This window comes from Lycium barbarum, chromosome 8 (assembly GCF_019175385.1).
Source record: "Lycium barbarum isolate Lr01 chromosome 8, ASM1917538v2, whole genome shotgun sequence".
NCBI classification, from domain to species: domain Eukaryota; kingdom Viridiplantae; phylum Streptophyta; class Magnoliopsida; order Solanales; family Solanaceae; genus Lycium; species Lycium barbarum.
The window spans coordinates 101630621-101643661 of NC_083344.1; the positions used below are offsets into that span (position 1 = coordinate 101630621).

The 13041-nt window shown below is 37.7% G+C and overlaps 1 pseudogene; it reads right to left on the reverse strand.

Annotated features, from left to right (window-relative positions):
- Window positions 1-757: 757 nt before the first annotated feature.
- Window positions 758-10480, reverse strand: LOC132608027 (UDP-glycosyltransferase 92A1-like; annotated as a pseudogene).
- Between the last annotated feature and the right edge of the window lie 2561 nt (window positions 10481-13041).

A 13041-nucleotide genomic window follows, 5' to 3' on the forward strand; every position in this document is an offset into this window, starting at 1 on the left:
AAAGGAATACTAATTTAATTTTGAAAGTAACGCTTTTTTCTGTTGGAAACCAACAATTGTGTTGGTTCATTTTTAAATCATACGTTGTTTTCTATTTGAAGTTGGGGTTTAAATCACTCAGTAGGAGGAGGCATATTTTTGGCCATAAAAGTGGCCTTTGGCAGAGACTAAAAGTACGAATAACTCTCCGTTTCATTTCAGTTTTTCAGCGGTTTTCAACTTAAAAATATTCTATTAGTTTCTTCTTTTTCTTCCTCCAAATCCTTCATTTTCTTCTTTTTCTTCCTCCAAATCCTTCATTCTTTTGGGTTGAGTTATTGTGGTTGGAGAAATCAAAAAGTGCAACTTTAACTTTTATAGTAGGCATTGTATCCTGGGAATAGACTTCCTTTTAATCATTTGCAATATGTGGAGGAAATTACTATCTTAAAGATAGTTTCCTGAAAACGTCTTGCCTACTCCATCATTCTATAATTTTCGTTTAGATTCTCTTGCTTGATTTTACTCCATTGGATTATTTTAGAATTTTCTACAACATAGGGGTTGTAGTGGGATGATAAGTATCCCTCCATCCTTAACCAGATGTCTCGCGTTCGAGCCATTAAAATGAAGTAGGTAAATACTAATATAATCATTTGACTAAACAAGAAATAGGCATGCACTTTGTTTCAACTAATATGCAAGTCTTATGCAGTTACAAAAATCAAGAACCTATGTTTGTGCAATTCTCTTAGATAAAAGTGCAGACACAAAATCATCAATGGCTTGAACAGAAGAACCATTTTTCTCCAATACCAACAGCTTTCTCCTTCATTTCCTTTCCTTTCCCCTCTTTGTTTAAAACCAAATTTATAACACTTTTCACCTATTCTCTTTTTGAGCCCCTCTAGTTAGCTCTATGCAAACCCCCATTTCCTCCATTTCCTCCATTAACATCTTTGAGTTGAAAGCTTGTTCAACTGCTATTGGCCACCCAATGATAGGAACACCTTGGCTCAAACTCTCCATTACAGAATTCCAACCACAATGGCTTGTGACACAAAATTTCTAGCTGAGGTGCCCATGTGTGGACTAATAATCCTTTGTTTCCCTTTTCAATTCTTTCTTGATACCCTTCTGGCAGCCATTGATCAGAAATGAACTCATCACCAACCTTATGGTTCAAACCAATGGGAGGCCTAATGACCCAAAGGAATGGTCTTTCACTATATTCCAAGCCTAAACCTAATGCAATCATTTGAGAAACAGAGATTGTATTTTGGGAACCAAAACAGACATAAAGTACTGAGCCTCGAGTTTGCTTATCCAGCCACTCTATGCATTTTTCAGGTGAAAGTCCATGTTGTTTCCCCGAATTTCGGACATTAAGGATAGATGAAGTACTAGAAGATTGTTGTTTGACTAGTATTGTCTGTGGAAGAAGTGGCCCGATGCACCAAACAGGAAGCTTGGTGAATATTGTTAGTGCATCTGATCCTAGAGGTTCTATTTCCTCTAAAGTATTGCATAACCAACCTGTTACACTCCATAATAATCCGTGCTACTGTATTAAAACAAGAAAGAATGAGTTAAGAAGGTTCAAGGAAAGTTAATCGAGTTAGTAAGAATATCGTTATATATATGGTTGTCTTAAGTATCTCGAGGTGACATGGTAACCTAAAGGATTTGAAATCGTGTTATGAGTATGTATATGAGGTGATGTGAGTGACCTTTTAAAGTATTTGAGATTATTAGTAATGATATAGAAGATGGACAAAAGATAGGAATATACTTTTGCGATTGAAGTTTCGTTGAAGCTTTGTGAGTTCTCTAGTTATGTTTAAGGTTATTGTGATTCTCCGGACCCTTCGAGACGTGTATATGGATTTTTATTGATGTATATAAGTGTGTATATATATGTGTATAAGAGGTTATATGAGGTTGGAAGAGGATTAGAAGTTAAACGAAATGAATCGGAACAACTTCAGTAAAATCTCGAACCCGATTTTAGCCTATATTGTAGGAGGCATATCTCCTAGTATATAATGAGTTTTAAGGTGTTTCAAAATCCTAAAATTAAGTTCATCGAGTCTAGTTTGCAACGCAACAAACCGCTCGTCAAAATGATAATGGGTAAGGAGATATGGACAATTCAAGTTGGGCTGAGTATTAAGACTTAAATGTTCACAAATTTTTCACTAGTGGCCGTGTGGGCCCCACAAATACATGACAAAATCAGATTTTTGCCCCTGCTTAGTTGGGGGAACGTGTAAGGCCTTCTTGGGCAGCAAAATGGGATTAAAGTAACAATGGTTAAATTATTAAGTGGGATTGGGAACAAAAATCAGTCCCTTATTCTAAGCCATGTTTGGCCGTGCATTATAGTGAAATGGTCAAAGATTCTTGACCCAAAAATTTAAGTGGACACATGTCCAACTTGTGGACTGCATATATAAGAAAAAAAATGCTGATTCATGGTTCAACTAGTTAGCCATTTCACCTTCACAAAGTTGAGAGAAACCAAGAAATAGAGAGAGAAGCTCTCGGCCATGGCTGGCCGAGAATGAGCTCCAAGTTTTGCTCCAAAAAAAAATCAGTTTCTTCACCAATTTTACTCCTCATCTAGTGTACAAGAACGTGTAGTAGTTGCGGAAAAGAAACAAGGAGGTGTAGCACCTCAATAGGGTTGAAGATTCGGCCAAAGTGAAGAACAAGTTGTAAGGTAAGAATGTTTATTGTTCTTGTGTTGCATGATGATTTGAATGTATAGTTCATGAAGGTTGTTGGATTGTTGTTGTAGTTGAAGTAGGGGGTGATCCGTGAGTAGTGGTGAAGTCATGGTTGATTTCATTTTGCTTGTATTGTTGATGAATTGAATATGTGTCAACATACGTAAATGAACAAAGATTGTACAAGTTGGTTTATGATGTTGTATGTTGGTATTGGACTGTTTTTCTTAAAATTTAAATGAGCCGTGTGTTGTAGGCTTTAAGGGAATCATGTTTAATCTTCTTGTACATGTATTGGAAGTGGATTGAATGTGTTGTAGTATGGATAAATGGATGAAAATCATGAAGTTGTTGGAGTGGTGTTGTAGCCGTGTGAGGGGACTGTTTTAGGGGAGATTATGGACTGTTTTGTGTCACATTTTGATTGTTGTTGTTATGGACATTGTGGTGTATTGTATGCATGTTGAATATGTGAATTGAGGTGTTAAAGAAATGAATTATGTTGAAGCATACAAGCAGTCCAAAACAGTGGACTGTTTTAGTGCTAGAAGTGAATTTGTATGTGTTGAGTGTTGATTCTTGTTGTGAACGTTTAGTGAAAGTGAAGTGCAATGATTCAGGCCGAAATTGGAATGATTTGTGGGCTGTTGTAAGAATGGAAATGATGCTAAAACAGTTCCAAGAATCATGAAAGTAATGTCATTAAACGTGTTGTTGTTGTTGTAAGTTAAAACTGGAAAATTGCTAAGTGAGAATGGAAATGTTATGTGTGTTGTTTAGCTGTGTGTATGGGACAGTTTTGAATGATGTATGGACTGCCCAAGTTCCCTAAGTCATGTTTAAACAAGTTTGGATTAATATATGAAAGAACGATTAGCAATGTTAGCTTGTAGCGCTAGTTGGTTTGAATGCGAACGAAACGTCGTTTAAATGTTAGAAAGGGATTGTGAGCGTCAAAATACGTATTAAATTCCTTTGTAGACTAATTGTAGCTCTTGATATCTTAATATAGGATAAGTGTTTTTGGGCAGCAAGTACAAGTTATAATACGACTAAACGCTAAAGGTATGTAAAGCCTATTCTTTCTTTCTTTTGGCATGTCCTAGACGTAAGTATGAAACGATATGAACCTTGGGGTAAATTCTACTCTCTAGTTCCATGCATGACTTATGATTCTATATTTCCTTAATGCTATTGTCTCCTACTATATGATTGACTAATGAATGATGTATAGAAGTTCCTACTCTTAAAGAATTTCACAAATAGAGGCATACTTGACTTTCGAAAGATACACCATGTTAAGTTGATACATGTACAAGAAATCTGAAACGTTTCTTGTTATAGTTTGTTATGAGACTTAAAAGAACTCAATATATATATATTATTTCGACACTTTAGAGCTGGTTAGTGCTGGTCCATTGAGTCTCAAAGAATTAATTGCAAATATGTGGTTGCTATTTATTCTGCTCGTGCTTACCGCTATATCCTTCACTGAGTCCCGGGCCAGGACACGTTCTCGTGCGCATATTTACTATATTAATCACCGAGTCCCTCACTAGAGGGCCGGGACACGTTATATATATATATATATATATATATATATATATATATAATGATATGATGATATGATGATGTAATGATATGATGACATGATGATATGGAGATGGTGGCCAGGAGGGCATATTCCCTATTACCGAGTCCCTTATTAAAGGGCCGGGACACGTCTATGTTTATGTTTATGATGCTATGATTTTAATTACCGAGTCCCTCATTAAAGGGCCGGGACACGTTATATATATGTTATATACAGAATGATTATGCAGCTTTGATTACAAAACTCTATAACGATATTGATATGAGAATGATACAGATGAAATATGTCCAAAGGCAAGTTTTATGAATTTCTGATTGTTGCATTGGGTCCTACATACTTTGTCTCCTTATGAGTCTATTACTACATCTCATGCTTTACATGCTCAGTACATATTCCGTACTGACCCCCTTTCTTCGGGGGGCTGCGTTCATGCCCGCAGGTACAGACGGTCGTTTTGGAGATCCGTCAGCTTAGGGTACCTATTCAGCTATTTTGGACTGCTCCTTTGTTCCGGAGCCTAGCCTGTGGTATAACTTCCTTTTATGGTATATATAAGTGTTTACTCGGGGTACGGCGGGGCCCTGTCCCGTCATATGATATTGCCGTTACTCTTAGAGGTCTGTGGACATTTGTGTGGGTCTGTATGTAATTTTTGATGAGTTGTATGACTATGACTTATGTTTGGGGTGTACCCATTCGTAATGGCAGCCTTGTCGGCTTGCATATATATGTATGTTTGGTATGTTGCATATCGTAGCAGCCTTGTCGGCTTGCGTAGGAATATATATGTTGTTGTTTAGAAATTGTAACTCCTCAGGAGACAGGTGCCTACGACATACAAAATTTTGACAGCTTTAAAATAACACCCTACCTTTTTATACAAATAAGTTCATGACCTGCTAGTTATAAATGATTACAGTTAATAGGCAATATGAGTGTCCAATTCGGGCACTAGTCACGGCCTACGGGGTTGGGTCGTGACACAACCAAAAGAGTCTAAAGAAAGTAATAACTGAGGCCTAAAGTAACTTGACCAAGAATCAGTTCCATTTGCAGCTCTAACAACAGGATGACCTTGAGATATATGGAAAAGGCAGCTCTCTGGAAAACAAGGAATCATGAACTCACCTCCACTTTTGGCGAATCGATAATGAGGGAGATTTACCCATAGTGAAAAATAGGCTGCAAATCCATAAGCGCCTCCTGTAACGAAACAGCATTGATAGTACCACAAGACTTGGAAACCTTGTTAGCCCATCCAAAGAAAACATCAGAAATTATGCAAAGTGGAGTATAGACAAAGTCATGAAAGTGGGGCTCAAGAGAAGTAGAGGATTTGAAGAGCTTTATCAAGTCTGTGACAGGCAAGGCCTCAGTGTTCTCTACATTGGGTGGCAAGCCATGGTCTTCAGAGTTGAAAGCAAGTTCCACTAACTGGATTTGGTCATCAATTGATGAGTTGGTTTGTTCCTTTGAAATGGCTAAGTTGAGATAGAGAATGTTAAGTCTAGTGCTGGCTATGGTGATTCTATATTAGTTCTTTCTTGAATTTTCAGAGCCAGAGACAAGAATGGTATTAGATGCCTATGAGCCATCAATGGAAGCATCACGATGTGCTATTTGTAGCTCTTCATCTTGCTTACCTCTTGGATCTCTCCGTTGTGACTATGGAACTTCAAGATTGATTTGTCTCTCCAGCCATCAAGATCTCTTATGTAGTTATTTGTGAAGTGAAAGCTTGTGAATTGGGGTGACAAAGTATAGGGAGAGTCTCCCTTTGCCTTTTTATTTAGGATAATACATAAAACATGTCCTCAAACTTGGTCTCAGCTGGCAAGTACGCCCTCTAACTTTGGTTGTGCATAAGTAGACATCTCACTTGTCTCCACTTTGTCAGTTGAACGCTCCAACTTACAAAATGATCGTTTAGATACCTCCAAAATTTATATGCAACGTCAGCATTTGTGTTTACGTGTTCAACTTTATACAAGTTGAAATTTAATTAGGGTAACAAAATGTAGTGATAGGATCAAGCTGTATGTTTGTAGTGGGAACTGGGAGTATGGCCTAGCCCTGCTCCTATGTACAAAATTTAATATAGTCCAAATATATAGACGACTTCTTAAAATTGACTCAAATTTTCATTTAATACTTCAACAAATACTATTTTTCTTTTGAACACTTGATCTATAGTTAAACTGTGCCTATTAAACACAATTAGCACAATGAGTGTAATACCTTATCCAAGAATGTTTAAACGCCAAAAAAAAACATCATTTTTTTCTTTCTCTTTTCTTCTGTGTCGTCTTCCACCCTTTACCTTCCTCCTACTTTGTCACCTTCACCCATTAAATCTCTTCTAACTCTTATTTTCACCATTAGTGCAAACCTCCTTTTGTGCGTTTTTGTCACACCCCGACGCGAAGCATGACGGGCATCGACCTGTAGGCCGGATACCACCTGACGTAACAATTATCATGATTATCATATAGTCGTTATTCGATATAGTATGACTCAAACATGACTCAAAAGATACATGTACGCAGAAAACTCCCAATCATAGAAATATGCAATGATCCAACATATATATATACAGAAGCAAGCCGACAAGGACGCTGCAAACATCATAAGTATCATAAAGCCGACAAGGCTACAAGGAGAACATCAAACCAAAACAAGACCGACGAGGCCAGACACAACGTCTACATCTACCACTATGTCTATGAGCTTCTAACAGTGTGCATACAAAAACATAAAGGTCAGGAAAGGGCCCCGACATACCCATAGCATATGAACATATATCATGATAACATAAGTATATCAAAAGATAGCAAGTCCGGAGTAGTGGCACTTGCTGACACTCGTTGAATCCGAAAATCCTACAATGGTGGAGGTCCTTCGCTACACCTGTCAGGACCTGCAGCACGAAATGCAGTGTCCCGAGGGATGGGACGTCAGTACAAATAGAAGTACTCAGTAGGTAAGGCAGGAAGCAATAACATAAGTAAGACATAGATATAAAAGAATAGTATTTCACTTGAGCCATTTGAGGACGTGCAATATGCATTGCATGAGTTTAAAAATCATATGCAAGTATATACTTATAGTACATCATCATCATCAAATCATCCTCAACCCGCGTCTAGGGAACATCTTCATCATAACATGCCCACTGTAGTGGTATGCACATCTACGTGCCTGCCCGGCCGACTATAGCCGACGCGGTGTAGTAAAATAATGAATACATACATACATACATACACATACACACACACACACAAAAAAAAAAAACAATGCATGAGGAAATAATAGAAATGATATCTGGGCCTTTCGGAGTGACGTAAGGTCAATAACCTCCGAATGAATTATGAAATTCGTATCGAACTCAAAGAAATAAATTAATGATGATAAACATGATGATATTTCAATAATCATTCGAGAAGTATATCAAACTAATTGGGAAAAACAAGTAAGTAATTCAATAAAGAACATCTATAAGAAGTGATACACGAATGGAGTAGAATAATCAGGGTATATACATAGGTGCGTTAAATTTAGATTCGTGCCAAGGAAAGAGGAGTAGCAAACAACTTACATACCTTATTTATTGAGATGTCATCTTGAACGAATCCTTATTCTGATGCTCATTCCTGCCCCGAACCTATATTGAAAGATATGTCTTTAGGTATAACCTATCATGCTTGTATATCAACGTATATGAGTTGCATATTGAAGAGTGATTCGGGTTACGAAAAATTGGGCAGAATTTCCCTTATTTCTACTACGTTCCCAAGGTTATAACAACAACCAACTCAACACATGCAACATCAAGCTCAATCCTATATCTATATCACCCAATCAACAATGTTAACATAGGGTTATTCCGTCTTTTTCTCAATTCGACTAAACATATGTTATAATCTAGCAAATATAACCTTGAGTCGAGTTAATTCCGTAGATATAAAGGAAGATCTTACCTTACTAAGCTTAGGTTGATCCTTGTTAGCCTCGAACTCGTGATCCCACCTTCCCTGTTATATTCCAACAACAATTACAATAATAAGACATTGCCACACGCTTCCCGAGCTGATTAGAGTACAAATTGGAGTGACTAGTGATCTAGTGAGTAAAATGTATTGAAAGAAGTATATGGAGGTATATGGAGGTATTGAGGAGTTGGATAATGATGAAAATCAGGTGGGATGGAGTTTTTATACCCTCATAGGTCTGTACCACCGCCTCAACTAGACGACAACCTGGACGGACTGTCGAGTTGCTTGACGGGTCACCGAGTTGCCCCGAAATTTCAAAATGCACTACTGGAGTAGTTTGTCTTGAAAGGCTCATAACTTCCTACTTCGATGTCTTCTCGACGAACGGCTTGTTGTGTTGAAAACTAGACTCAATGAACTTCAAGTTGGATAGTTGATTCACTCCATAAATTCTCATATGCTAACAGATATACGCTTTTGAAGTTGGCTAAAAAATCTCGTCCCAAATTCTGCCAAGTTTTTCCCAAAGTTTCGATAACTTACTTCTTTCAATTCGCTTGATCCCAGAACCTTTAGATACTAACTTTAAAACTTGTTTAAAGTCTTGATTAACCTTATATGAGTTCCATGGCCTCTTCGGGCTTACTTCTGTTTACTTATGACACTAGCGGTCCTTAACTTGGAAGCATACGTCGACGAATTCGTGACGTACTTAGTTTTCGAAGAGCAAGATGTAGCGTAAACGTATTCGTCATGGCTCGTATCTCTCGTGAGCTCAAAGACATCATTTTACGGGCATATACTACATGGTACAAGACATACTAGCTTTTTGAAAGGCAAGATGTAACATCCCCCCCCCCCCCCCCCCCAAGAACATTAGTCCTCGAATGTTTTAGAGAATGCGAGGTATACTTGTTTATCCTAATTTCTGTGAAAATTTCGGCAGAGTTTCCTTTATAAACTCGGTACTACCAATGCTTGCATACAGCAAACCCAATCTACAAACCTTAGAGGATACCGTATTCGACAACATATACTCATAGAATAACATAATAAAATTTCCCATTACATTGCCTCTCAAAAAGTTTAAATATGATTTTTACCTTGCAAGTCATTTGTTGGTAGAGCGGAATCCTGTAAAGTTCCTTCTGGGATAGCATCATCTGTAACAGGGAATAAGTGAGGGTATTGGACTTCATTTCCGCCTCGCTTCCCACATCATCTCTCCCTTGTCCTTACTTCTCCACAGAACCTTTACCGAAGCCACATCTTTAGTCCTAAGTCTGCGGACCTGTCTGTCGAGACTGGCAAATGATTATTCCTTATAGGATAAGCTTTCTGTAACTTGTATATTGTTAACAGGTACGATTCTGGAAGGATCTCCGATACATTTCCTCAACATAGATACATGGAAGATCGGATGGACTAATTACGGCTCTGCTGGCTACTCCAATTCATAAGCTACCTGGCCTACTCGTCGGACGATCTTATAAGGTCTGACGTATCGGGGACTGAGTTTCCCTTCTTACCAAACCTCATTACGCCCTTCATAAGTGATATTTTTAGAAACACCCAATCACTTACCTGAAATGCCAATTCTTGTCATCGTACATCTGCATAAGATTTCTGATAACTCTGAGCTATACACAGCCGTTCCTAAATAAGCTTTATCTTCTGAATATCCTGATATACAGATCTGGCCCAAACAAACTTGCTTCTTCGACTTCAAACCAACCGGCAGGAGACCTGTACTTTATACCGTACAGAGCCTCATACGAAGCCATTTTGATACTGGCATGATAGCTATTATTATAGGAAAACTCTATAACAGGTAAATAATTATCCAGTACACAAGCCCGTAGCATATCTTCCAAAGTCTGTATAGTTTGCTCTGCCTGGCCGTTTGTCTGTGGGTGAAAGGCTGTACTAAGACTCACCTGAGTGCCAAGACCTTTCTGGAAAGATTTCCAGAAGTTTGCCGTAAATTGAGAGCCTCTGTCAGAAATAATAGACATAGGAATACCATGAACACGCACAATCTCCTTAATGTACAACTTGGCATAATCTTTATCAATATAAGTAGTCTTTACTGGTAAGAAATTGGATGATTTGGTTAGCCTATCAACGATTACCCAAATAAAATCAAACTTGGTATAAGAACGGGGCAATCCCGTTATGAAATCCATATTAATCACTTCCCATTTCTAAACCGGGATCTCTAACTCCTGCAATAAGCCGCTTGGTTTGTGGCATTCAATCTTCACCTATTGGAAAGTAGGGCGATGGTATACAAAGCTCGCAATATCTTTCTTTATATCGCTCCATAAGCAGAAGCCGTTGAGGTCATGATACATCTTTGTGGAGTCAAGATGTATAGAATACCGGGAATAATGAAATTCTGACATAATTTTGTCCCAAAATTCGGCTACATTTGGAACACACAAACGACCTCGATGTATAGGAATCCCATCTGAATCGAGTCGAAGGCTGAAATCCGATTTTGTTGAACTTCTTCCTTGAGATTGACTAGAACTGGATCTTCATACAACTGAGCCTTTACTTCCGAGACAAGAGTCAATTGTGACATATTCTGTAGGGCAACCCCAATATCTATTGAATCTAATAAGCGAACTCCTAGGCTTGCTAGGTGGTGAAGTTCTTTAGTCATTTCCAGCTTTTCAGCTGGTACGTGCAATAGACTATCCCTTGATGTGGCGTGATTTTACGCCATAATCGATGTTTTTCGGCCATAAGTTTTACTTATTTTTACACAAGTCTATGTAATTTTATGTGGTTTTTATTATGTTTCAGGTAATACGAGGTCACTAGATCCTAAGTGTGGAAAACAAGCGAAAAAAAAGGAAAAAAGTTGATCACTAGAAAAAACTGGAGATTCTGGAAATTTTGGTCAAAAATTAGCCTGCGCGTTCGCGCGAGTGTGTCACGCATTCGCGCTAAAGAAGAGAAGTCTTGCTGACGTAATCCATGCGTTCGCACTGCCACGTGGCGCGTTCGCGCTGAAGGTCTTCCGGCGTAGTCCGAGCAGAACTTGGATTTTGACGATTTTTTCTAATCCAGTTCATTTAAAAGCCAACTGGGAGCATTGCAAAATTATCTTTGGCATAAAACACAAGTTTGGAGGCTAGGGTTCCTACGTATATTTTCTTTCTTTTATTCAAACCTTGTTGATGGGAATTTCTTTTTGACAATTGAGATTGAAACTCTTGTTGTGCTTATTTATTGATCGACAATATTTTTAATCAAGTAAGTTATTGTTATTTTAATTATTCTTATTCTTCAATGTTTCTCAAGGGAGTAGTTAACCCTAGGACTCGCCATTTATTTTGTTTGAAACTCGGAAGAGGAAGAACGGGATTGAGATAGAATAATTAACATGAATTTGCGGCGTTAACCCTCATCTAATGGAAATTGACCTAGTAAAAGACGATACCACTTGTAGCTATAGTCGGGTGTTCTTAATGCTCTTAATTGCTTTAGGGATATTCAATTAGGTAGTCTAGTTAATCTTCGGGAGAAGTTAATTTAGAGTCATTATCCGAGGCTAATTAACATAATATTACCATTATCTGTAATTCGTGAAATATATTGGATCATTACTTGAGAAGTAGCTTCCTTTATTCCATCCTTGTGGACATTGATCAATTTACTTTCTTTCTATATTAGATTTTATATTTTCGTATTTTATCAAAACCATATTTAAAAACAACCATTGATGTGTTCGGTCTAGCCATTGTTGGTGATAATTCTTAATCTGCTTAAACGTCTACATATTGTTCTTTGTGGGATTCGATCCCAACCTTGTTGGGTTACTATATTTGACAATGTCAGTGTTATGCCATTAAAAGGTGTAATTTGAGCGTATCAAATTTTGGCGCCATTGCTGGGGAACAATTGGCGTATTTTGGCTAATTTAGGAAATAAGCTAAATTGCTTTGAACCGAACATGTGAATATTTGTATAGTTGTTTTCTGTGTTTTATTTTATTTTATTTTGAGAAAAAAAATGTCATCTTTCCATGAAAACTTGTTTATTAGTGATTTTTATTGTGAGCATGGTCAAATTGGTGAGTTCAAACTCATAATGGAGTGCCTGCTAGGTGAGGGTAACGAAAATTAGAAAGCCTTGGAAGAATACGTGGAAACTAGTCTCCAACTTGGTTTGATGACAAACGATGAAAATCCTCCATGGGCAAATCATTATGAACTCCCTAATGCTCAAGATGAAAGGGTAAATCATGAAGATGAGTTTATTGGGAATGCCAAAGAAAAAAATAAATTGGAGTCAACCATTGTTCTGAAAAATATGGTTGGTGTTGACTCCAATCTGGGGGAAAAAGAGGATATCGTAATTTAAGAAGTTCAAGAGCCTTATATTTTGCAATTTGAAAATTCAAAAAGGCATAACGACATTCCTCACTCGAAAGCCAAGAAGTGTAAGATGAAAAATATTTTACTAGGTGTGGTCATATATTTATCACCCCTCGCTGCTCGTGGTCACAAACTTGAATCCAAGTTGGGTGCCCAATTCATAAGCTCCAAATGGCGAGAAAAAAGGTAAAGTTGATAATCGTCGTGCCGAGACGTTAAATCAAGCGCTTGGTGGGAGGCAACCCATCATTTATAAATTTTTAGCATAGTTTATTTTATTATTTTTGACTAACCTACAGAGTCTCAGAATGCTAGGAGGTAATTTGAGCAGGGCAAAAATTTTCATACCATACCCCTGA